General features: G+C 41.9%; 1 pseudogene; it reads left to right on the forward strand.

The window, feature by feature from the left end:
- LOC124022471 overlaps positions 1–25,061 on the forward strand; it is a 50,267-nt pseudogene that overhangs the window by 22,705 nt on the left and 2,501 nt on the right.

Here is a 25,061-nt window from a genome sequence, read left to right on the forward strand (position 1 = left end):
AGTGTATTAGTGAAGTCCTTTCATCAAGGCCGCCCGTGTTTCCTGTCTAAATGAATCTCATTAAGAGCAGCATTACTGCCCGTCTTTGTAGCGCCGTACATCAGTCAAACACTCAGAGAGGCCTGGGTCTTATTCACTCGGCACCAAACCAAAGACAACATCTTGAAACGGAAGGATTTTCTCTGAATTTGTCCAATTAAAAACACTTGTTTTTACATTTTTCATTGCACAATGTTTTGAAACGTTTTGCCTTGGTCAACACTAATGAATACAACCCTGCCACTCACATGGGATGTGTGATATGATCTGGTTGTTGTTGTCCTAATAGGTTAAACCACAGCCTTTTACACGGCTCTGGGTTAATGTCCAAAGGATTCCAAATGGATTCCTTCTCATTGTTTACCTGAAGAGCGTTAACCTTCCAGCCTTGAGTTCTCTCTCTCTCTCTCTCTCTCTCTCTCTCTCTCTCTCTCTCTCTCTCTCTCTCTCTAATGATCTACCTATAGAGTCTCTCTCTCTCTCTCTAATGATCTACCTATAGGAGTCTCTCTCTCTGATCTACTCTCTCTCTCTCTCTCTCTCTCTCTCTCTCTCTCTCTCTCTAATGATCTACCTATAGAGTTCTCTCTCTCTCTCTCTAATGATCTACCTATAGAGTTCTCTCTCTCTCTAATGATCTACCTATAGAGTTCTCTCTCTCTCTCTCTAATGATCTACCTATAGAGTTCTCTCTCTCTAATGATCTACCTATAGAGTTCTCTCTCTCTAATGATCTACCTATAGAGTTCTCTCTCTCTCTCTAATGATCTACCTATAGAGTTCTCTCTCTCTCTCTAATGATCTACCTATAGAGTTCTCTCTCTCTCTCTAATGATCTACCTATAGAGTTCTCTCTCTCTCTAATGATCTACCTATAGAGTTCTCTCTCTCTAATGATCTACCTATAGAGTTCTCTCTCTCTCTCTAATGATCTACCTATAGAGTTCTCTCTCTCTCTCTCTCTAATGATCTACCTATAGAGTTCTCTCTCTCTCTAATGATCTACCTATAGAGTTCTCTCTCTCTCTCTAATGATCTACCTATAGAGTTCTCTCTCTCTCTCTAATGATCTACCTATAGAGTTCTCTCTCTCTCTAATGATCTACCTATAGAGTTCTCTCTCTCTCTCTCTCTAATGATCTACCTATAGAGTTCTCTCTCTCTCTAATGATCTAACTATAGAGTTCTCTCTCTCTAATGATCTACCTATAGAGTTCTCTCTCTCTCTAATGATCTACCTATAGAGTTCTCTCTCTCTCTCTCTAATGATCTACCTATAGAGTTCTCTCTCTGATCTACCTATAGAGTTCTCTCTCTAATGATCTACCTATAGAGTTCTCTCTCTCTCTAATGATCTACCTATAGAGTTCTCTCTCTCTCTCTCTAATGATCTACCTATAGAGTTCTCTCTCTCTCTACCTATAGAGTTCTCTCTCTCTCTCTAATGATCTACCTATAGAGTTCTCTCTCTCTCTTAATGATCTACCTATAGAGTTCTCTCTCTCTCTACTCTCTCTCTAATGATCTACCTATAGAGTTCTCTCTCTCTCTCTAATGATCTACCTATAGAGTTCTCTCTCTCTCTAATGATCTACCTATAGAGTTCTCTCTCTCTCTCTAATGATCTACCTATAGAGTTCTCTCTCTCTCTAATGATCTACCTATAGAGTTCTCTCTCTCTCTCTAATGATCTACCTATAGAGTTCTCTCTCTCTTAATGATCTACCTATAGAGTTCTCTCTCTCTCTAATGATCTACCTATAGAGTTCTCTCTCTCTTTCTCTCTAATGATCTACCTATAGAGTTCTCTCTCTCTCTAATGATCTACCTATAGAGTTCTCTCTCTCTCTAATGATCTACCTAGAGTTCTCTCTCTAATGATCTACCTATAGAGTTCTCTCTCTCTCTTAATGATCTACCTATAGAGTTCTCTCTCTCTCTAATGATCTACCTATAGAGTTCTCTCTCTCTCTAATGATCTACCTATAGAGTTCTCTCTCTCTCTAATGATCTACCTATAGAGTTCTCTCTCTCTCTAATGATCTACCTATAGAGTTCTCTCTCTCTCTAATGATCTACCTATAGAGTTCTCTCTCTCTCTAATGATCTACCTATAGAGTTCCTCTCTCTCTCTCTAGATCTACCTATAGTTCTCTCTCTCTCTCTCTCTAATGATCTACCTATAGAGTTCTCTCTCTCTAATGATCTACCTATAGAGTTCTCTCTCTCTCTAATGATCTACCTATAGAGTTCTCTCTCTCTCTAATGATCTACCTATAGAGTTCTCTCTCTCTCTCTCTAATGATCTACCTATAGAGTTCTCTCTCTCTCTCTCTCTCTAATGATCTACCTATAGAGTTCTCTCTCTCTCTCTCTAATGATCTACCTATAGAGTTCTCTCTCTCTCTAATGATCTACCTATAGAGTTCTCTCTCTCTCTCTAATGATCTACCTATAGAGTTCTCTCTCTCTCTCTAATGATCTACCTATAGAGTTCTCTCTCTCTCTAATGATCTACCTATAGAGTTCTCTCTCTCTCTCTAATGATCTACCTATAGAGTTCTCTCTCTCTCTCTCTCTCTAATGATCTACCTATAGAGTTCTCTCTCTCTCTCTCTCTAATGATCTACCTATAGAGTTCTCTCTCTCTCTCTCTCTAATGATCTACCTATAGAGTTCTCTCTCTCTCTCTCTAATGATCTACCTATAGAGTTCTCTCTCTCTCTCTAATGATCTACCTATAGAGTTCTCTCTCTCTCTCTCTCTCTAATGATCTACCTATAGAGTTCTCTCTCTCTCTCTCTCTAATGATCTACCTATAGAGTTCTCTCTCTCTCTCTCTCTCTAATGATCTACCTATAGAGTTCTCTCTCTCTCTAATGATCTACCTATAGAGTTCTCTCTCTCTCTCTCTAATGATCTACCTATAGAGTTCTCTCTCTCTCTCTAATGATCTACCTATAGAGTTCTCTCTCTCTAATGATCTACCTATAGAGTTCTCTCTCTCTCTAATGATCTACCTATAGAGTTCTCTCTCTCTCTCTCTCTAATGATCTACCTATAGAGTTCTCTCTCTCTCTCTCTCTAATGATCTACCTATAGAGTTCTCTCTCTCTCTCTAATGATCTACCTATAGAGTTCTCTCTCTCTCTCTCTCTCTCTCTCTCTCTCTCTCTCTCTCTCTCTCTCTCTCTCTCTCTCTCTCTCTCTCTAATGATCTACCTATAGAGTTCTCTCTCTCTCTCTCTAATGATCTACCTATAGAGTTCTCTCTCTCTCTAATGATCTACCTATAGAGTTCTCTCTCTCTCTCTCTAATGATCTACCTATAGAGTTCTCTCTCTCTCTAATGATCTACCTATAGAGTTCTCTCTCTCTCTAATGATCTACCTATAGAGTTCTCTCTCTCTCTAATGATCTACCTATAGAGTTCTCTCTCTCTCTAATGATCTACCTATAGAGTTCTCTCTCTCTCTAATGATCTACCTATAGAGTTCTCTCTCTCTCTAATGATCTAACTATAGAGTTCTCTCTCTCTCTAATGATCTACCTATAGAGTTCTCTCTCTCTCTCTAATGATCTACCTATAGAGTTCTCTCTCTCTCTCTAATGATCTACCTATAGAGTTCTCTCTCTCTCTAATGATCTACCTATAGAGTTCTCTCTCTCTCTAATGATCTACCTATAGAGTTCTCTCTCTCTCTCTAATGATCTACCTATAGAGTTCTCTCTCTCTCTCTCTCTAATGATCTACCTATAGAGTTCTCTCTCTCTCTAATGATCTACCTATAGAGTTCTCTCTCTCTCTCTCTAATGATCTACCTATAGAGTTCTCTCTCTCTCTCTAATGATCTACCTATAGAGTTCTCTCTCTCTCTAATGATCTACCTATAGAGTTCTCTCTCTCTCTCTCTCTAATGATCTACCTATAGAGTTCTCTCTCTCTCTCTAATGATCTACCTATAGAGTTCTCTCTCTCTCTAATGATCTAACTATAGAGTTCTCTCTCTCTAATGATCTACCTATAGAGTTCTCTCTCTCTAATGATCTACCTATAGAGTTCTCTCTCTTCTCTCTAATGATCTACCTATAGAGTTCTCTCTCTCTAATGATCTACCTATAGAGTTCTCTCTCTCTCTCTAATGATCTACCTATAGAGTTCTCTCTCTCTCTAATGATCTACCTATAGAGTTCTCTCTCTCTCTAATGATCTACCTATAGAGTTCTCTCTCTCTCTCTAATGATCTACCTATAGAGTTCTCTCTCTCTCTCTAATGATCTACCTATAGAGTTCTCTCTCTCTCTAATGATCTACCTATAGAGTTCTCTCTCTCTCTAATGATCTACCTATAGAGTTCTCTCTCTCTCTCTAATGATCTACCTATAGAGTTCTCTCTCTCTATAGAGTTCTCTCTCTCTTAATGATCTACCTATAGAGTTCTCTCTCTCTCTAATGATCTACCTATGAGTTCTCTCTCTCTCTAATGATCTACCTATAGAGTTCTCTCTCTCTCTCTAATGATCTACCTATAGAGTTCTCTCTCTAATGATCTACCTATAGAGTTCTCTCTCTCTCTAATGATCTACCTATAGAGTTCTCTCTCTCTCTAATGATCTACCTATAGAGTTCTCTCTCTCTCTCTAATGATCTACCTATAGAGTTCTCTCTCTCTAATGATCTACCTATAGAGTTCTCTCTCTCTCTCTAATGATCTACCTATAGAGTTCTCTCTCTCTCTCTAATGATCTACCTATAGAGTTCTCTCTCTCTCTAATGATCTACCTATAGAGTTCTCTCTCTCTCTAATGATCTACCTATAGAGTTCTCTCTGATCTACCTATAGAGTTCTCTCTCTCTTAATGATCTACCTATAGAGTTCTCTCTCTCTCTAATGATCTACCTATAGAGTTCTCTCTCTCTAATGATCTACCTATAGAGTTCTCTCTCTCTCTAATGATCTACCTATAGAGTTCTCTCTCTCTAATGATCTTCTCTCTCTCTAATGATCTACCTATAGAGTTCTCTCTCTCTCTCTAATGATCTACCTATAGAGTTCTCTCTCTCTCTCTCTAATGATCTACCTATAGAGTTCTCTCTCTCTAATGATCTACCTATAGAGTTCTCTCTCTCTAATGATCTACCTATAGAGTTCTCTCTCTCTCTCTAATGATCTACCTATAGAGTTCTCTCTCTCTCTAATGATCTACCTATAGAGTTCTCTCTCTCTCTCTCTAGAGTTCTCTCTCTAATGATCTACCTATAGAGTTCTCTCTCTCTCTAATGATCTACCTATAGAGTTCTCTCTCTCTCTAATGATCTACCTATAGAGTTCTCTCTCTCTCTCTAATGATCTACCTATAGAGTTCTCTCTCTCTCTCTCTCTCTCTCTAATGATCTACCTATAGAGTTCTCTCTCTCTCTCTCTCTCTCTAATGATCTACCTATAGAGTTCTCTCTCTCTCTCTCTCTAATGATCTACCTATAGAGTTCTCTCTCTCTCTAATGATCTACCTATAGAGTTCTCTCTCTCTCTCTAATGATCTACCTATAGAGTTCTCTCTCTCTCTCTCTCTAATGATCTACCTATAGAGTTCTCTCTCTCTCTAATGATCTACCTATAGAGTTCTCTCTCTCTCTCTAATGATCTACCTATAGAGTTCTCTCTCTCTCTCTAATGATCTACCTATAGAGTTCTCTCTCTCTCTAATGATCTACCTATAGAGTTCTCTCTCTCTCTCTAATGATCTACCTATAGAGTTCTCTCTCTCTCTCTCTAATGATCTACCTATAGAGTTCTCTCTCTCTCTCTCTAATGATCTACCTATAGAGTTCTCTCTCTCTCTCTAATGATCTACCTATAGAGTTCTCTCTCTCTCTAATGATCTACCTATAGAGTTCTCTCTCTCTCTCTCTAATGATCTACCTATAGAGTTCTCTCTCTCTCTAATGATCTACCTATAGAGTTCTCTCTCTCTCTCTAATGATCTACCTATAGAGTTCTCTCTCTCTCTAATGATCTACCTATAGAGTTCTCTCTCTCTCTAATGATCTACCTATAGAGTTCTCTCTCTCTCTAATGATCTACCTATAGAGTTCTCTCTCTCTATCTCTCTCTCTAATGATCTACCTATAGAGTTCTCTCTCTCTAATGATCTACCTATAGAGTTCTCTCTCTCTCTAATGATCTACCTATAGAGTTCTCTCTCTCTCTCTAATGATCTACCTATAGAGTTCTCTCTCTCTCTCTAATGATCTACCTATAGAGTTCTCTCTCTCTCTCTAATGATCTACCTATAGAGTTCTCTCTAATGATCTACCTATAGAGTTCTCTCTAATGATCTACCTATAGAGTTCTCTATAGAGTTCTCTCTCTCTAATGATCTACCTATAGAGTTCTCTCTCTCTCTAATGATCTACCTATAGAGTTCTCTCTCTCTCTAATGATCTACCTATAGAGTTCTCTCTCTCTCTAATGATCTACCTATAGAGTTCTCTCTCTCTCTAATGATCTACCTATAGAGTTCTCTCTCTCTAATGATCTACCTATAGAGTTCTCTCTCTCTCTAATGATCTACCTATAGAGTTCTCTCTCTCTCTCTAATGATCTACCTATAGAGTTCTCTCTCTCTCTCTAATGATCTACCTATAGAGTTCTCTCTCTCTCTAATGATCTACCTATAGAGTTCTCTCTCTCTCTAATGATCTACCTATAGAGTTCTCTCTAATGATCTACCTATAGAGTTCTCTCTAATGATCTACCTATAGAGTTCTCTCTCTCTCTAATGATCTACCTATAGAGTTCTCTCTCTCTAATGATCTACCTATAGAGTTCTCTCTCTCTCTAATGATCTACCTATAGAGTTCTCTCTCTAATGATCTACCTATAGAGTTCTCTCTAATGATCTACCTATAGAGTTCTCTCTCTCTCTAATGATCTACCTATAGAGTTATCTCTAATGATCTACCTATAGAGTTCTCTCTAATGATCTACCTATAGAGTTCTCTCTCTAATGATCTACCTATAGAGTTCTCTCTAATGATCTACCTATAGAGTTCTCTCTCTCTAATGATCTACCTATAGAGTTCTCTCTCTCTAATGATCTACCTATAGAGTTCTCTCTCTCTCTAATGATCTACCTATAGAGTTCTCTCTCTAATGATCTACCTATAGAGTTCTCTCTAATGATCTACCTATAGAGTTCTCTCTAATGATCTACCTATAGAGTTCTCTCTCTCTAATGATCTACCTATAGAGTTCTCTCTCTCTCTAATGATCTACCTATAGAGTTCTCTCTCTCTCTAATGATCTACCTATAGAGTTCTCTCTAATGATCTACCTATAGAGTTCTCTCTCTCTAATGATCTACCTATAGAGTTCTCTCTCTAATGATCTACCTATAGAGTTCTCTCTCTCTCTAATGATCTACCTATAGAGTTCTCTCTCTAATGATCTACCTATAGAGTTCTCTCTCTCTCTAATGATCTACCTATAGAGTTCTCTCTCTCTCTAATGATCTACCTATAGAGTTCTCTCTCTCTAATGATCTACCTATAGAGTTCTCTCTCTCTCTAATGATCTACCTATAGAGTTCTCTCTCTCTCTAATGATCTACCTAGGACAGTGGGGCCTGACACAGTGGGGCCTGACACAGTAAGATAGGACAGTGGGGCCTGACGCAGTAAGATAGGACAGTGGGGCCTGACGCAGTAAGATAGGACAGTGGGGCCTGATGCAGTCAGATAGGACAGTGGGGCCTGACACAGTAAGATAGGACAGTGGGGCCTGACACAGTCAGATAGGACAGTGGGGCCTGACACAGTCAGATAGGACAGTGGGGCCTGACCCGGTCAGATAGGACAGTGGGGCCTGACCCGGTCAGATAGGACAGTGGGGCCTGACACAGTAAGATAGGACAGTGGGGCCTGATGCAATTTGATATCATATCTTGTGATGTTGCAAGTATTTGCTTGTATAACTCCTGATGCCCCTGATGCTCCTGATGCAACGCCCCTCCCTCATTGCATCATTCCACACTGCTGGAACACCACCTGGTCATGATGTCACACACAGTGTCACAATGTCACCTGAAATACTGTTGTCTTCAGTTCACTCACTGTGTGTCAAATCTCCCTCTCTGGTATTGTCATGAGAAGCATCCATAGATGATTGTGCTGGTAGTGTATATCTGATATATATCTGATAGAAAAGAGGACCATGTTTATGCTGGGGGTGACGGGGAACAGACACTTATTGTATCACAGATACTGATTAGAAGTAGTTTTGTGACCAAGGGCTCAGATCCTAAAAGATGCAATAACCAAGGAGATCTGGATGGTACTGGCCAAGAGCTCTCACTCTCTATCTGTCTCTCTCTCTGGCTCTCTCTCTGGCTCTCTCTCTCTCTGGCTCTCTCTCTCTCTGGCTCTCTCTCTCTCTGGCTCTCTCTCTCTCTGGCTCTCTCTCTCTGGCTCTCTCTCTCTCTCTGGGGCTCTCTCTCTCTCTGCCTCTCTCTCTCTCTCTGGCTCTCTCTCTCTCTGGCTCTCTCTCTCTGGCTCTCTCTCTCTCTCTCTCTCTCTCTGGCTCTCTCTCTCTCTGGCTCTCTCTCTCTCTCTGGCTCTCTCTCTGGCTCTCTCTCTGGCTCTCTCTCTGGGTCTCTCTCTGGGTCTCTCTCTTTCTGGCTCTCTCTCACTGGCTCTCTCTCTCTCTCTGGCTCTCTCTCTCTCTGGCTCTCTCTCTCTCTGGCTCTCTCTCTGGCTCTCTCTCTCTCTCTGGCTCTCTCTCTGGCTCTCTCTCTGGGTCTCTCTCTGGGTCTCTCTCTTTCTGTCTCTCTCTCTCTCACTGGCTCTCTCTCTCTCTCTGGGTCTCTCTCTCTCTGTCTCTCTCTCTCTCTGGCTCTCTCTCTCTCTCTCTGGGTCTCTCTCTCGCTCTTGCTCTCTCTCTGGCTCTCTCTCTGGCTCTCTTTCTCGCTCTCTCTCTGGGTCTCTCTCTCTCTGGGTCTCTCTCTCTCTGGCTCTCTCTCTCTCTCTGGCTCTCTCTCTCTCTCTGGCTCTCTCTCTCTCTCTGGCTCTCTCTCTCTCTGGGTCTCTTTCTCTCTCTCTCTCTCTGGCTCTCTCTCTGGCTCTCTCTCTCTCTGGCTCTCTCTCTCTCTGGCTCTCTCTCTCTCTGGCTCTCTCTCTCTCTGGCTCTCTCTCTCTCTGGCTCTCTCTCTCTCTGGGTCTCTCTCTGGGTCTCTCTCTGGGTCTCTCTCTTTCTGGCTCTCTCTCACTGGCTCTCTCTCTCTCTCTCTGGGTCTCTCTCTCTCTGGCTCTCTCTCTCTCTGGCTCTCTCTCTCTCTCTCTCTGGGTCTCTCTCTGGGTCTCTCTCTCGCTCTGGCTCTCTCTCTGGCTCTCTTTCTCTCTTTCTCGCTCTCTCTCTGGCTCTCTCTGTCTCTCTCTCTGTCTCTCTTTCTCTCTTTCTCCTCTCACTCTCTCTCTCTCTAGCTGTCTCTCTCTCTTTCTCTCTTTCTCCTCTCTCTCTCTCTCTCTCTCTCTCTCTGTCTCTCTCTCTAGCTGTCTCTCTGTCTTTCTCTCTTTCTCCTCTCTCTCTTTCTCTCTTTCTCCTCTCTGTCTCTCTCTCTTTCCTCTCTCTCTCTCTCTCTCTCTCTCTCTCTCTCTCTCTCTCTCTCTCTCTCTCTCTCTCTCTCTCTCTCTCTCTCTCTCTCTCTCTCTCTCTCTCTCTCTCTCTCTTTCTCCTCTCTCTCTTTCTCCTCTCTCTCTTTCTCCTCTCTCTCTTTCTCCTCTCTCTCTTTCTCCTCTCTCTCTTTCTCCTCTCTCTCGTTCTCCTCTCTCTCGTTCTCCTCTCTCTCTCTTTCTCTCTCTCTCTCTCTCTCTCTCTCTCTCTCTCTCTCTCTCTCTCTCTCTCTCTCTCTCTCTCTCTCTCTCTCTCTATCCTCTCTCTCTTTCTCCTCTCTATCGTTCTCCTCTCTCTCTCTCTCTCCTCTCTCTCTCTCTCTCTCTCTCTCTCTCTCTCTCTCTCTCTCTCTCTCTCTCTCTCTCTCTATCCTCTCTCTCTTTCTCCTCTCTATCGTTCTCCTCTCTCTCTCTCTCTCTCTCTCTCTCTCTCTCTCTCTCTCTCTCTCGCTCTCTCGCTCTCTCTCTCTCTCTCTCTCTCTCCTCTCTCTCTCTTTCTCTCCTCTCTCTCTCTCTAATATTGATGCAGCAGGACACATCTCCTGTTAGTTAGTGTTCTGTCCTGTTAATATTGGAGGTTTGATGCAGCAGGACACATCTCCTGTCAGTTAGTGTTCTGTCCTGTTAATATTGATGCAGCAGGACACATCTCCTATTAGTTAGTGTCCTGTCCTGTTAATATTGATGCAGCAGGACACATCTCCTGTTAGTTAGTGTTCTGTCCTGTTAATATTGATGCAGCAGGACACATCTCCTGTTAGTTAGTGTTCTGTCCTGTTAATATTGGAGGTTTGATGCAGCAGGACACATCTCCTATCAGTTAGTGTTCTGTCCTGTTAATATTGATGCAGCAGGACACATCTCCTGTCAGTTAGTGTTCTGTCCTGTTAATATTGATGCAGCAGGACACATCTCCTATTAGTTAGTGTCCTGTCCTGTTAATATTGATGCAGCAGGACACATCTCCTGTTAGTTAGTGTTCTGTCCTGTTAATATTGATGCAGCAGGACACATCTCCTGTTAGTTAGTGTTCTGTCCTGTTAATATTGATGCAGCAGGACACATCTCCTGTTAGTTAGTGTCCTGTCCTGTTAATATTGGAGGTTTGATGCAGCAGGACACATCTCCTGTCAGTTAGTGTTCTGTCCTGTTAATATTGGAGGTTTGATGCAGCAGGACACATCTCCTGTCAGTTAGTGTTCTGTCCTGTTAATATTGATGCAGCAGGACACATCTCCTGTCAGTTAGTGTTCTGTCCTGTTAATATTGGAGGTTTGATGCAGCAGGACACAGTTAGTTTTCTGTCCTCATTTTTTGGTTTTGTTTTGGTAACCGAATAAGCGAGAGGGAAAAAAAAAAAAAAAGATAAAGATCACTTCATCTTTTACGCAAACTAGTATTGAAATGATGTCCTGAATTCAAGTGCAGCATTGATACATTACACTCAGTGAAGTGTGTTTTGTGATTGTGGATTGAAAGTGACCTCCCAGTCTACTGTAAGAGGGCTGGCTGAGTATCAGAAGGTTTTGATCATAGCCGTTATGGCGTCTCTTATGCGTAAATATCTGTGTTCTTTCCAGATGACTCCCAAGTCCAAGAGGAAAAGCATCCACAGTAGAATGCTCCGTCCAGTTTCTCGTGCCTTCGGTGAGTCTCCTCGACCAAGCAGAGCGCTGGTATCAGATCAACGTTGTGACGTGTGGACCATGACAGATTGTTGTGGTGTTCCTACCTGTACGAGAAGCTTATGAATAATTAACTAGATAACATACCTCTAGTTGTAGGTTCTGACAGAGAGCTGGTTTAGTTAACATACCTCTAGTTGTAGGTTCTGACAGAGAGCTGGTTTAGATAACATACCTCTAGTTGTAGGTTCTGACAGAGAGCTGGTTTAGGTTCTGACAGAGAGCTGGTTTAGATAACATACCTCTAGTTGTAGGTTCTGACAGAGAGCTGGTTTAGATAACATACCTCTAGTTTAGGTTCTGACAGAGAGCTGGTTTAGATAACATACCTCTAGTTGTAGGTTCTGACAGAGAGCTGTTTTAGGTTCTGACAGAGAGCTGTTTTAGGTTCTGACAGAGAGCTGGTTTAGATAACACACCTCTAGTTGTACGTTCTGACAGAGAGCTGGTTTAGATAACATACCTCTAGTTGTAGGTTCTGACTGAGAGCTGGTTTAGATAACACACCTCTAGTTGTAGGTTCTGACAGAGAGCTGGTTTAGATAACATACCTCTAGTTGTAGGTTCTGACAGAGAGCTGGTTTAGGTTCTGACAGAGAGCTGGTTTAGGTTCTGACAGAGAGCTGGTTTAGATAACATACCTCTAGTTGTAGGTTCTGACAGAGAGCTGGTTTAGGTTCTGACAGAGAGCTGGTTTAGATAACATACCTCTAGTTTTAGGTTCTGACAGAGAGCTGGTTTAGATAACATACCTCTAGTTTTAGGTTCTGACAGAGAGCTGGTTTAGATAACATACCTCTAGTTGTAGGTTCTGACAGAGAGCTGTTTTAGGTTCTGACAGAGAGCTGGTTTAGATAACATACCTCTAGTTGTAGGTTCTGACAGAGAGCTGGTTTAGATAACACACCTCTAGTTGTAGGTTCTGACAGAGAGCTGGTTTAGATAACATACCTCTAGTTGTAGGTTCTGACAGAGAGCTGTTTTAGGTTCTGACAGAGAGCTGGTTTAGATAACATACCTCTAGTTGTAGGTTCTGACAGAGAGCTGGTTTAGATAACACACCTTCTAGTTTTAGGTTAATTTATAAATGCAGAAATGTGTTTTGTGAAATGTGTTTCATTACATAGTCTTACTAGATATGAACTGCTACTTATTCATAATGTTCCCACCATCTACAGTATGTAATCCTCTGACCTGTCTATAACCTGTGACCTCTGACCTTGTAGAGATGGAGTTTGACCTTGACAAGGCCCTGGAAGATGTTCCTATCCACACAGAGGACCCTCCTGCACCTTCCCTGCTCCTACCCTCTAGAGGTCAGAGAAGAGACCGAGAGGGGCATACAGTGGGAGAACTGCCCTCAGACGAGGCCAAGAAGCTGCAGCACTTCACCAAACTACGCCCTAGTTGTAGGTTCGCAGGAACAAGAAGATGCAGTCCAGTAAGATACCGGTGAGTATCGCCTCTGTGAGTTACTGCTGGGGGAATGAGCAGGACAGTAAGATACCGGTGAGTGTATCGCCTCTGTGAGTTACTGCTGGGGGAATGAGCAGTCCAGTAAGATACCGGTGAGTATCGCCTCTGTGAGTTACTGCTGGGGGAATGAGCAGTCCAGTAAGATACCGGTGAGTATCGCCTCTGTGAGTTACTGCTGGGGGAATGAGCAGGACAGTAAGATACCGGTGAGTATCGTCACTGTGAGTTACTGCTGGGGGAATGAGCAGTCCAGTAAGATACTGGTGAGTATCGCCTCTGTGAGTTACTGCTGGGGGAATGAGCAGTCCAGTAAGATACCGGTGAGTATCGCCTCTGTGAGTTACTGCTGGGGGAATGAGCAGGACAGTAAGGGAGATGTCAGTTATTTAGTTCTAACAACAACCCCAGAGTAAGAACCTTTGGAAGTGAGTACGGTGTTTATTTTAGAAACACCTTTTACGCTTGTTCTCAAACACACAACTAGTCCTCTCTTACTTTATGAAGTAGTTTATCTGGTATGGTGTTATAACAACCCTGTATTGGTATGGTGTTATAACAACCCTGTATTGTCATGGTGTTATAACAACTCTGTATTGTGTTATAACAACCCTGTAGTGGTATGGTGTTATAACAACCCTGTATTGTCATGGTGTTATAACAACCCTGTATTGTGTTATAACAACCCTGTAGTGGTATGGTGTTATAACAACCCTGTATTGTGTTATAACAACCCTGTAGTGGTATGGTGTTATAACAACCCTGTATTGTGTTATAACAACCCTGTAGTGGTATGGTGTTATAACAACCCTGTATTGTGTTATAACAACCCTGTAGTGGTATGGTGTTATAACAACCCTGTATTGTGTTATAACAACCCTGTATTGTCATGGTGTTATAACAACCCTGTAGTGGTATGGTGTTATAACAACCCTGTATTGTCATGGTGTTATAACAACCCTGTAGTGGTATGGTGTTATAACAACCCTGTATTGGCACGGTGTTATAACAACCCTGTAGTGGTATGGTGTTATAACAACCCTGTATTGGCACGGTGTTATAACAACCCTGTATGGTGTTATAACAACCCTGTATTGTCATGGTGTTATAACAACCCTGTAGTGGTATGGTGTTATAACAACCCTGTATTGTGTTATAACAACCCTGTATTGTCATGGTGTTATAACAACCCTGTAGTGGTATGGTGTTATAACAACCCTGTATTGTGTTATAACAACCCTGTAGTGGTATGGTGTTATAACAACCCTGTATTGTCATGGTGTTATAACAACCCTGTATTGTCATGGTGTTATAACAACCCTGTAGTGGTATGGTGTTATAACAACCCTGTAGTGGTATGGTGTTATAACAACCCTGTATTGGCACGGTGTTATAACAACCCTGTATGGTGTTATAACAACCCTGTATTGTCATGGTGTTATAACAACCCTGTAGTGGTATGGTGTTATAACAACCCTGTATTGTGTTATAACAACCCTGTAGTGGTATGGTGTTATAACAACCCTGTATGGTGTTATAACAACCCTGTATGGTGTTATAACAACCCTGTATTGTCATGGTGTTATAACAACCCTGTATTGTCATGGTGTTATAACAACCCTGTATTGTCATGGTGTTATAACAACCCTGTAGTGGTATGGTGTTATAACAACCCTGTATTGTGTTATAACAACCCTGTAGTGGTATGGTGTTATAACAACCCTGTATGGTGTTATAACAACCCTGTATTGTCATGGTGTTATAACAACCCTGTATTGTCATGGTGTTATAACAACCCTGTAGTGGTATGGTGTTATAACAACCCTGTAGTGGTATGGTGTTATAACAACCCTGTAGTGGTATGGTGTTATAACAACCCTGTATGGTGTTATAACAACCCTGTATTGTCATGGTGTTATAACAACCCTGTATTGTCATGGTGTTATAACAACCCTGTAGTGGTATGGTGTTATAACAACCCTGTATTGTCATGGTGTTATAACAACCCTGTATTGTCATGGTGTTATAACAACCCTGTATTGTCATGGTGTTATAACAACCCTGTAGTGGTATGGTGTTATAACAACCCTGTATTGTCATGGTGTTATAACAACCCCAGATTGGTATGGTGTTATAACAACCCTGTATGGTGTTATAACAACCCTGTATTTTTACTTCACAGCAAATCAGCAGCACCACGTCTCAGGACGGAGAGCAGAACGGCCTGCATGGAAGGGTTGATGAGGGGTGGACGAAGTTCTTCTCCAAGAAAGTCACCAAGATGGACTCGAAGTTAGCGTTACGACTCATCACTATGAACAATTACTTGTCCTCTTGCTCTTTCAGCCATGTTTATATTGAAAAAGTTAACTTTCTCTCTCTCACTCCCCCTCTCTCCGTCTCTCACTCCTCTGTCTCTCACTCCTTTCTCTCTCTCTCACTCCCCCTCTCTCCGTCTCTCACTCCTTCCTCTCTCTCTCTCTCACTCCCCCTCTCTCCGTCTCTCACTTCTTCCTCTCTCTCTCCCTCTCTCTCACTCCCCCTCTCTCCTTCCCCCTCTCTCCCCCTCTCAGACGTTCCCTAAAGAGTTCAGACTCCCAGGACGGGGAGAAGAAGAGGAGTAAAGGAGGTTTCCTCAACCTCATCAAGTCTCGCACCTCCAAGTCTTCAGACAAAGACAAGACTTCAGACAAAGACAAGTCAGAGAAGAACCAGTCTACCCCAGCTCCAGCCCTAACCCCAGCTCTAGTAACCACTGTCCCCGAGGGGCCTTCCTCCCCTAAGGCCTCCCTGAAGAGCCAAGCTCCAGAACCACCAACCAAGGTCAAGGAGGCCAAGACCCAGCCCACTCATCCCAGCCAGCTCACCCAACCCCTGGAGTGCAGCAGCAGCTCAGACCGGTCTGAGGAGCTACGGACCCCAGACTCTATGGATGAGGTGTCAGAGGGGGACAGTAAGGGTAGTCCCCAGGGGGGGAGGCGCTACGGGGTGCAGGTGATGGGGACTGGACTCCTGGCGGAGATGAAGGCCAAGCAGGAGAGACGGACCTTCGGATCACATAAGGTCAGTACCGGTGAATCAAAAGTAATATATTACTGTAACTACATCTGTCTGCTGGAGAACCAAAAGTAATATATTACTGTTACCACATCTGTCTGTACCGGTGAATCAAGAGTAATATATTACTGTAACTACATCAGTCAGTACTGGAGAACCAAAAGTAATATATTACTGTTTCTACATCTAGCTGTACGGGTGAATCAAAAGTAATATATTACTGTAACTACATCAGTCAGTACCGAAGAACCAAAAGTAATATATTACTGTTACTACATCTGTACTGGTGAATCAAAAGTAATATATTACTGTAACTGTCTGTACTGGTTTATATACTGAACAAAAATATAAGCATAGTTTAAACTATTTTACTGATTTACAATTCAAATCAGGAAATCATTCCATTGAATTACATTAATTAGGCCCTAATCTGTTGAAGCACCTTTGGCAACGAGTACAGCCTCGAGTCTTCTTGGGTATGACACTACAAGCTTGGCACACCTGTATTTTGGGAGTTTCTCCCATTCTTATCTGCAGATCCTCTCAAGCTCTGTCAGGTTGGATGGGGAGCGTCGCTGCACAGCTATTTTCAGCAGGTTTTCTTCAAGGATCTCTCTGTACTTTGCTCTGTTCATCTTTCCCTGGATCCTGACTAGTCTCCCAGTCCCTGCCGCTGAAAGACATCCCCACAGCATGATGCTGACACCACCATGCTTCACCGTAGGGATGGTGCCAGGTTTCCTCCAGACGTGACGCTTGGCATTCATTCAGGCCAAAGAGTTCAATCTTGGTTTCATCAGACCAGAGAATCTTGTTTCTCATGGTCTGAGAATCCTTTAGGAGCCTTTTGGCAAACTCCAAGCGGCCTGTCATGAGCCATCTGTTGGCGGGGTCATGGTGCTGAGCTGTATGGCTGGACCTCAGCCCAGCCACTCTGTTACACTACAGCGCCACCTGCTGCCGGAAATAAATACAGCACAACACTTATTGTATTCTAAGAGCAAGCTGGGATGCTAAAGTCGATAGGAGACAGTAACGTCCACACTAGTAGTAGGTCGATGTATAGTAGATGCTGTGACTGAACCCCCAGGGTTGTCTGTCTGTCTCCCCCAGGACCAGTATGACCAGTCGTCCAGTCCAGACAGCAGTGGCAGCGGTGAGTGCATCTCTACTGGCTGGTTTATGTTTACAAAGTGGGAATCACATGACGTGGGAGACCATACTTCCTGAACCCACAGATGTGTATCGATTCACCCTGACTGCCTTGATTTAGACGGTCAAATTGAAGCTTATCTTGGACATGACCTCATGCATGTGTTTGCATGTGACTGAAGGTAATGAAGTGATTAGCACAGTTAGTGACTGAACCAGAAGACTTGTTTTGTGAATCAGTTGTGAATAATTTGTGAATCGTTTGTGAATCGTTTGTGAATCGTTTGTGAATCGTTTGTGAATCGTTTGTGAATCGTTTGTGTGACTTGTTGCCTTCTGTGTGTCCCGTGAATGGCCATGTGTGTCCGACTATATATCCTCACTATTGTTATTTTATTGTTGCTCCTTTAATTATTTGTTATTTATCTTCTTTTTTTTTTTACTTCAGTTTATTTCAGTAAATAATTTCTTAACACTTACTTATTTTTCTTAAAACTGCTTTGTTGGTTAAGGGCTTCTAAGTCAGCATTTCACTGTGAGGTCTACTACACCTGTTGTATTCAGCATTTCACTGTGAGGTCTACTACATCTGTTGTATTCAGCATTTCACTGTGAGGTCTACTACACCTGTTGTATTCAGCATTTCACTGTAAGGTCTACTACACCTGTTGTATTCAGCATTTCACTGTGAGGTCTACTACACCTGTTGTATTCAGCATTTCACTGTGAGGTCTACTACACCTGTTGTATTAAGCATTTCACTGTGAGGTCTACTACACCTGTTGTATTCAGCATTTCACTGTAAGGTCTACTACACCTGTTGTATTCAGCATTTCACTGTAAGGTCTACTACACCTGTTGTATTCAGCATTTCACTGTGAGGTCTACTACACCTGTTGTATTCAGCATTTCACTGTGAGGTCTACTACACCTGTTGTAGTCAGCATTTCACTGTAAGGTCTACTACACCTGTTGTATTCAGCATTTCACTGTAAGGTCTACTACACCTGTTGTATTCAGCATTTCACTGTAAGGTCTACTACACCTGTTGTATTCAGCATTTCACTGTGAGGTCTACTACACCTGTTGTATTCAGCATTTCACTGTAAGGTCTACTACACCTGTTGTATTCAGCATTTCACTGTAAGGTCTACCTACACCTGTTGTATTCAGCATTTCACTGTGAGGTCTACTACACCTGTTGTATTCAGCATTTCACTATGAGGTCTACTACACCTGTTGTATTCAGCATTTCACTGTAAGGTCTACTACACCTGTTGTATTCAGCATTTCACTGTAAGGTCTACTACACCTGTTGTATTCAGCATTTCACTGTGAGGTCTACTACACCTGTTGTATTCAGCATTTCACTGTGAGGTCTACTACACCTGTTGTATTCAGCATTTCACTGTGAGGTCTACTACACCTGTTGTATTCAGCATTTCACTGTGAGGTCTACCTACACCTGTTGTATTCAGCATTTCACTGTGAGGTCTACTTACACCTGTTGTATTCAGCATTTCACTGTGAGGTCTACTACACCTGTTGTATTCAGCATTTCACTGTGAGGTCTACTACACCTGTTGTATTCAGCATTTCACTGTGAGGTCTACTACACCTGTTGTATTCAGCATTTCACTGTGAGGTCTACTACACCTGTTGTATTCAGCATTTCACTGTAAGGTCTACTACACCTGTTGTATTCAGCATTTCACTGTAAGGTCTACTACACCTGTTGTATTCAGCATTTCACTGTAAGGTCTACTACACCTGTTGTATTCAGCATTTCACTGTAAGGTCTACCTACACCTGTTGTATTCAGCATTTCACTGTAAGGTCTACTACACCTGTTGTATTCAGCATTTCACTGTAAGGTCTACTACACCTGTTGTATTCAGCATGTCACTGTAAGGTCTACTACACCTGTTGTATTCAGCATTTCACTGTAAGGTCTACTACACCTGTTGTATTCAGCATTTCACTGTAAGGTCTACCTACACCTGTTGTATTCGGCGCATGTGACACATGAACATTTAGATTTGATTGTGTGTGTGTGTGAGCAGTGAAGGGCCAGCCTATCCCAACAGAGAGCAGGTCTCCAGGTGGCTCCAAGGCAGAGGGGGTGGTGGTGGTCGGCTCCCCAGAGAAGAGTCCTCGTGGTGGGGAGACCAAACCAGAGACGGCCCCTAGGAACCGCATTACTTCAGTCCTAAGTTCCAGTCCTAAGCCCCATCTTCAGGGCCCCAAGCCAGCCCTCGCTGCCCGACCCTCCATCCTTCAGAAGCCGCGCACCAGCAGTAGCAGGAGCATAGGTAGGCCTGTAATATGGAGCATTGAGATGTACAGATATACTAGATATTCTTATATCCTTCCATTAGTATGGATAACAGCCAGGAGCATAGGTAGGCCTGTAATATGGAGCATTGAGATGTACAGATATACTAGATATTCATATATCCTTCCATTAGTATGTATAACAGCCAGGAGCATAGGTAGACAGGGTATAACATTTGGTCCACAAGCCACTGGGGCAGGTAGATTTTAAAAAATCTACCAGACAAAATGTTGTCATTTAATTTAAAATTACACTAATAAAACACACACAAAAACAGACGAGCCTTCTTTGTAATGCTTCTTAAACAGCACATATATTACTAGTAAGAAGTAATTAATGTGGTTTATTGAATAATATTTTTTTTACTCCCTTTAAGGGCGGGAGGTTGCCGTGGTAGCGTGATGTCAGTCATGTTAGTGCCTCTGTGAGATTGAGTCTGACTAGTAGAGACATTGTCTTCTCTTCTCTAGCTGTTGAAACTCAAACATGGAAAAACAAACCTGGCTTGTGAAACAAAACAACGTAAATAGTCAAGAAACACAAGGATAAAGTATCTCTTCAGTAGACTTCAGTTTCAAGTAAATAAGACCAACTTTTAGGCCTTGTCCGCAGCGCTTCTAACGATGAATATTTCCCCCCACTCTTCACCCCCAGCCAGGCTGTGTTGCAACGCGAGGTGGAATAGACTATATAGGATTTGCAGTTCTTTGACTTTGTGCAATTAATTTACCAGCTATGAAACAAAGTGGCTTTGAAATACATTGAAAACAGCTGCTGCGGCATTTATTTGACTATAAATGTGATCATACTTGACTATTTTTATTCCCAAATGCACTGTGGAGCCAACCACCCGCCACAGTGGCTGGTGAGAGACATCTGGCAGGTGGTGTGTGTTCATTTTAGGCCCTGTTGGTAGAGTATGGAGCATTTACATAACACAGATTGATACTGTATTTTAGTTTTATTCCTGTGGTATAGTAAACAACCAGGAGCATAGATACATTATGGATCAGATAAACAAAGTATATATGTTTTATTCCTGGATGTTAAATCTGTTAAAGATCTAGAACTATCAGGCCCCTGGATGTTAAAGATCTAGAACTATCTAGCCCCTGGATATTAAAGATCTAGAACTATCTAGCCCCTGGATGTTACATATGTTAATGATCTAGAACTATCTAGCCCCTGGATATTAAAGATCTAGAACTATCTAGCCCCTGGATGTTACATATGTTGATGATCTAGAACTATCTAGCCCCTGGATATTAAAGATCTAGAACTATCTAGCCCCTGGATGTTACATCTGTTAACGATCTAGAACTATCTAGCCCCTGGATATTAAAGATCTAGAACTATCTAGCTCCTGGATGTTACATCTGTTAAAGATCTAGAACTATCTAGCCCTGGATGTTACTAGAACTATCTAGCCCCTGGATGTTATTGTTAAAGATCTAGAACTATCTAGCCCCTGGATGTTACATCTGTTAAAGATCTAGAACTATCTAGCCCCTGGATGTTACATCTGTTAAAGATCTAGAACTATCTAGCCCCTGGATGTTAAAGATCTAGAACTATCTAGCCCCTGGATGTTAAAGATCTAGAACTATCTAGCCCCTGGATGTTACATCTGTTAAAGATCTAGAACTATCTAGCCCCTGGATATTAAAGATTAATCTAGCCCCTGGATATTAAAGATCTAGAACTATCTAGCCCCTGGATGTTACATCTGTTAAAGATCTAGAACTATCTAGCCCCTGGATGTTAAAGATCTAGAACTATCTAGCCCCTGGATGTTACATCTGTTAAAGATCTAGAACTATCTAGCCCCTGGATGTTAAAGATCTAGAACTATGGATGTTAAAGATCTAGCCCCTGGATGTTACATCTGTTAAAGATCTAGAACTATCGAGCCCCTGGATATTAAAGATCTAGAACTATCTAGCCCCTGGATGTTACATCTGTTAAAGATCTAGAACTATCTAGCCCCTGGATGTTAATCTGTTAAAGATCTAGAACTATCTAGCCCCTGGATGTTACATCTGTTAAAGATCTAGAACTATCTAGCCCCTGGATGTTAAAGATCTAGAACGATCTGGGATGTTAAAGATCTAGAACTATCTAGCCCCTGGATCTAGCCTCTAGCCCCTGGATGTTACATCTGTTAAAGATCTAGAACTATCAAGCCCCTGGATATTAAAGATCTAGAACTATCGAGCCCCCTGGATATTAAAGATCTTGAACTATCTAGCTCCTGGATGTTACATCTGTTAAAGATCTAGAATCTAGAACTATCGAGCCCCTGGATATTAAAGATCTAGAACTATCGAGCCCCTGGATATTAAAGATCTTGAACTATCTAGCTCCTGGATGTTACATCTGTTAAAGATCTAGAACTATCTAGCCCCTGGATATTAAAGATCTAGAACTATCTAGCTCCTGGAAAGATCTAGAACTATCTAGCCCCTGGATATTAAAGATCTAGAACTATCCTCCTGGATGTTACAAAGATCTAGAACTTAAAGATCTAGAACTATCTGGAGCCCCTGGATGTTAAAGATCTAGAACTATCTAGATGTTAAAGATCTATCTAGCCCCTGGATGTTACATCTGTTAAAGATCTAGAACTATCTAGCCCCTGGATGTTAAAGATCTAGAACTATCTAGCCCCTGGATGTTACATCTGTTAAAGATCTAGAACTATCTAGCCCCTGGATGTTAAAGATCTAGAACTCGATGGATATTAAAGATCTAGCCCCTGGATGTTAAAGATCTAGAACTATCTAGCCCCTGGATGTTACATCTGTTAAAGATCTAGAACTATCGAGCCCCTGGATATTAAAGATCTAGAACTATCGAGCCCCCTGGATATTAAAGATCTTGAACTATCTAGCTCCTGGATGTTACATCTGTTAAAGATCTAGAACTATCTAGCCCCTGGATGTTAAATCTGTTAAAGATCTAGAACTATCTAGCCCCTGGATGTTACATCTGTTAAAGATCTAGAACTATCTAGCCCCTGGATGTTACATCTGTTAAAGATCTAGAACTATCTAGCCCCTGGATGTTACATCTGTTAAAGATCTAGAACTATCTAGCCCCTGGATGTCTAAAGATCTAGAACTATCTAGCCCCTGGATATTAAAGATCTAGAACCTAGCTGGATATTAAAGATCTAAACTATCTAGCCCTGGATCTAGAACTATCTAGCCCCTGAACTATCTAGATGTTAAAGATCTAGAACTCTCTAGCCCCTGGATGTTACATCTGTTAAAGATCTAGAACTATCTAGCTCCTGGAGCCCCTGGATATTAAAGATCTAGAACTATCGAGCCCCCTGGATATTAAAGATCTTGAACTATCTAGCTCCTGGATGTTACATCTGTTAAAGATCTAGAACTATCTAGCCCCTGGATGTTAAAGATCTAGAACTATCTAGCTCCTGGATAAAGATCTAGAACTATCTAGCTCCTGGATATTAAAGATCTAGAACTATCTAGCCCCTGGATCTAGCTATCCCCCTGGATTTTAAAGATCATCTGTTAAAGATCTAGAACTATCGAGATCTAGAACTATCCCCTGGATATTAAAGATCTAGAACTATCTAGCTCCTGGATATTAAAGATCTAGAACTATCTAGCCCCTGGATATTAAAGATCTAGAACTATCTAGCCCCTGGATATTAAAGATCTAGAACTATCTAATATAAAGATCTAGCCCCTGGATATTAAAGATCTAGAACTAGAACTGTTAAAGATCTAGAACTATCGAGCCCCTGGATATTAAAGATCTAGAACTATCTAGCCCCTGGATATTAAAGATCTAGAACTATCTAGCCCCTGGATATTAAAGATCTAGAACTATCTAGCCCCTGGATATTAAAGATCTAGTGATAGTGTAATAGTAATATTCTGGGGTCTGAGGCTGGACACCTTCTGCCTTTCAATAGACCACAGATCTTCACCTAGGATGCCAACTAATCTGGCTTCCTGTCGCAGTCCTCAACTACGTAAACAACAATAAATGATATATCTTAACCTGGAAATTTGACACACACCTGTCCTAGTTTTGGGACAATAGAAACCTTGGTGTAGTTCTGATACTGGTTCTCTTTCTGTCTGCCAGATGAGGTCTGTGAGTCTCCTGGAGGGACTGTGTCTCCCAAGGGGGCAATGCTGCCTTACAGCCTGAAGAGGGTCCCCTTGGACAAGGACAAGGAGGGGCAGGGCAGTCCTCTACTGGGGAGCACGCGGAGCAACAAAAGCCCCTCTGCTCAGGCAGGTAGGTTACCTTTACCCATCCAGGTAGGAACAGACCTCGTCACACACTATCATACTTCCATGTGTCGTTCATCACTGTGCGTTTGAGGAAGCATGGAAGGAGAGGCTGTTTAGCCCTAAAGCACAGACCTCTGTTTCCCTCAAACTGTATCTCTTCTCAGTAGAGACGTACTGCATAGAATAAGCCTGGAAGGAGAGGCTGTTTAGCCCTAAAGCACAGACCTCTGTTTCCCTCAAACTGTATCTCTTCTCAGTAGAGACGTACTGCATAGAATAAGCCTGGAAGGAGAGGCTGTTTAGCCCTAAAACACAGACCTCTGTTTCCCTCAAACTATCTCTTTCTACAAGAGACTGTACACAGAATATATTGTCCACTGCATAGAACAAGCCTGGAAAGAGGCTGTTTAGCCCTGGAGCACAGACCTCTGTTTCCACTCAAACACACATTCTACAACACACTCTACTGACACACTCTATAACACACTCTACTACACACTCTACAACACACTCTATAACACACTCTATAACACACTCTATAACACACTCTACTAACACACTCTATAACACACTCTATAACACACTCTACTACACACTCTATAACACACTCTACAACACACTCTACAACACATTATATAACACACTCTATAACACATTATATAACACACTCTATAACACTCTACAACACTACAACACACTCTACTACACACTCTATAACACACTCTACTACACACTCTATAACACATTCTATAACACACTTTATAACACATTCTACAACACACTCTACAACACTCTACAACACACTCTACAACACACTCTACTACACACTCTACTACACACACTACTACACACTCTACTACACACTCTATAACACACTCTACTACACTCTACACACTCTACTGCACACTCTACTGCACACTCTACTGCACTCTACTGCACACTCTACTGCACACTCTACTAACACACTCTACTACACACTCTACTAACACACTCTACTACACACTCTACTACACACTCTACTAACACACTCTACTGCACACTCTACTACACACTCTACTACACACTCTACTGCACACTCTACTGCACACTCTACTAACACACTCTACTACACTACTCTACTACACAGTCTACTATACAGTCTACTACACAGTCTACTATACACTCTACAGTCACCTACACTCTACAATGCACTACTACACACTCTACTACACACTCTATAACACACTCTACTACACACTCTACTGCACAGTCTACTGCACAGTCTACTACACACTCTACTACACTACTACACAGTCTCCTACACTCTACTACACTACTGCAGTCTCCTACACACTACTGCACAGTCTACTACACTACTACACAGTCTCCTACACACT

Source organism: Oncorhynchus gorbuscha, unplaced genomic scaffold, assembly GCF_021184085.1.
Source record: "Oncorhynchus gorbuscha isolate QuinsamMale2020 ecotype Even-year unplaced genomic scaffold, OgorEven_v1.0 Un_scaffold_1401, whole genome shotgun sequence".
In the NCBI taxonomy this organism is placed as follows: domain Eukaryota; kingdom Metazoa; phylum Chordata; class Actinopteri; order Salmoniformes; family Salmonidae; genus Oncorhynchus; species Oncorhynchus gorbuscha.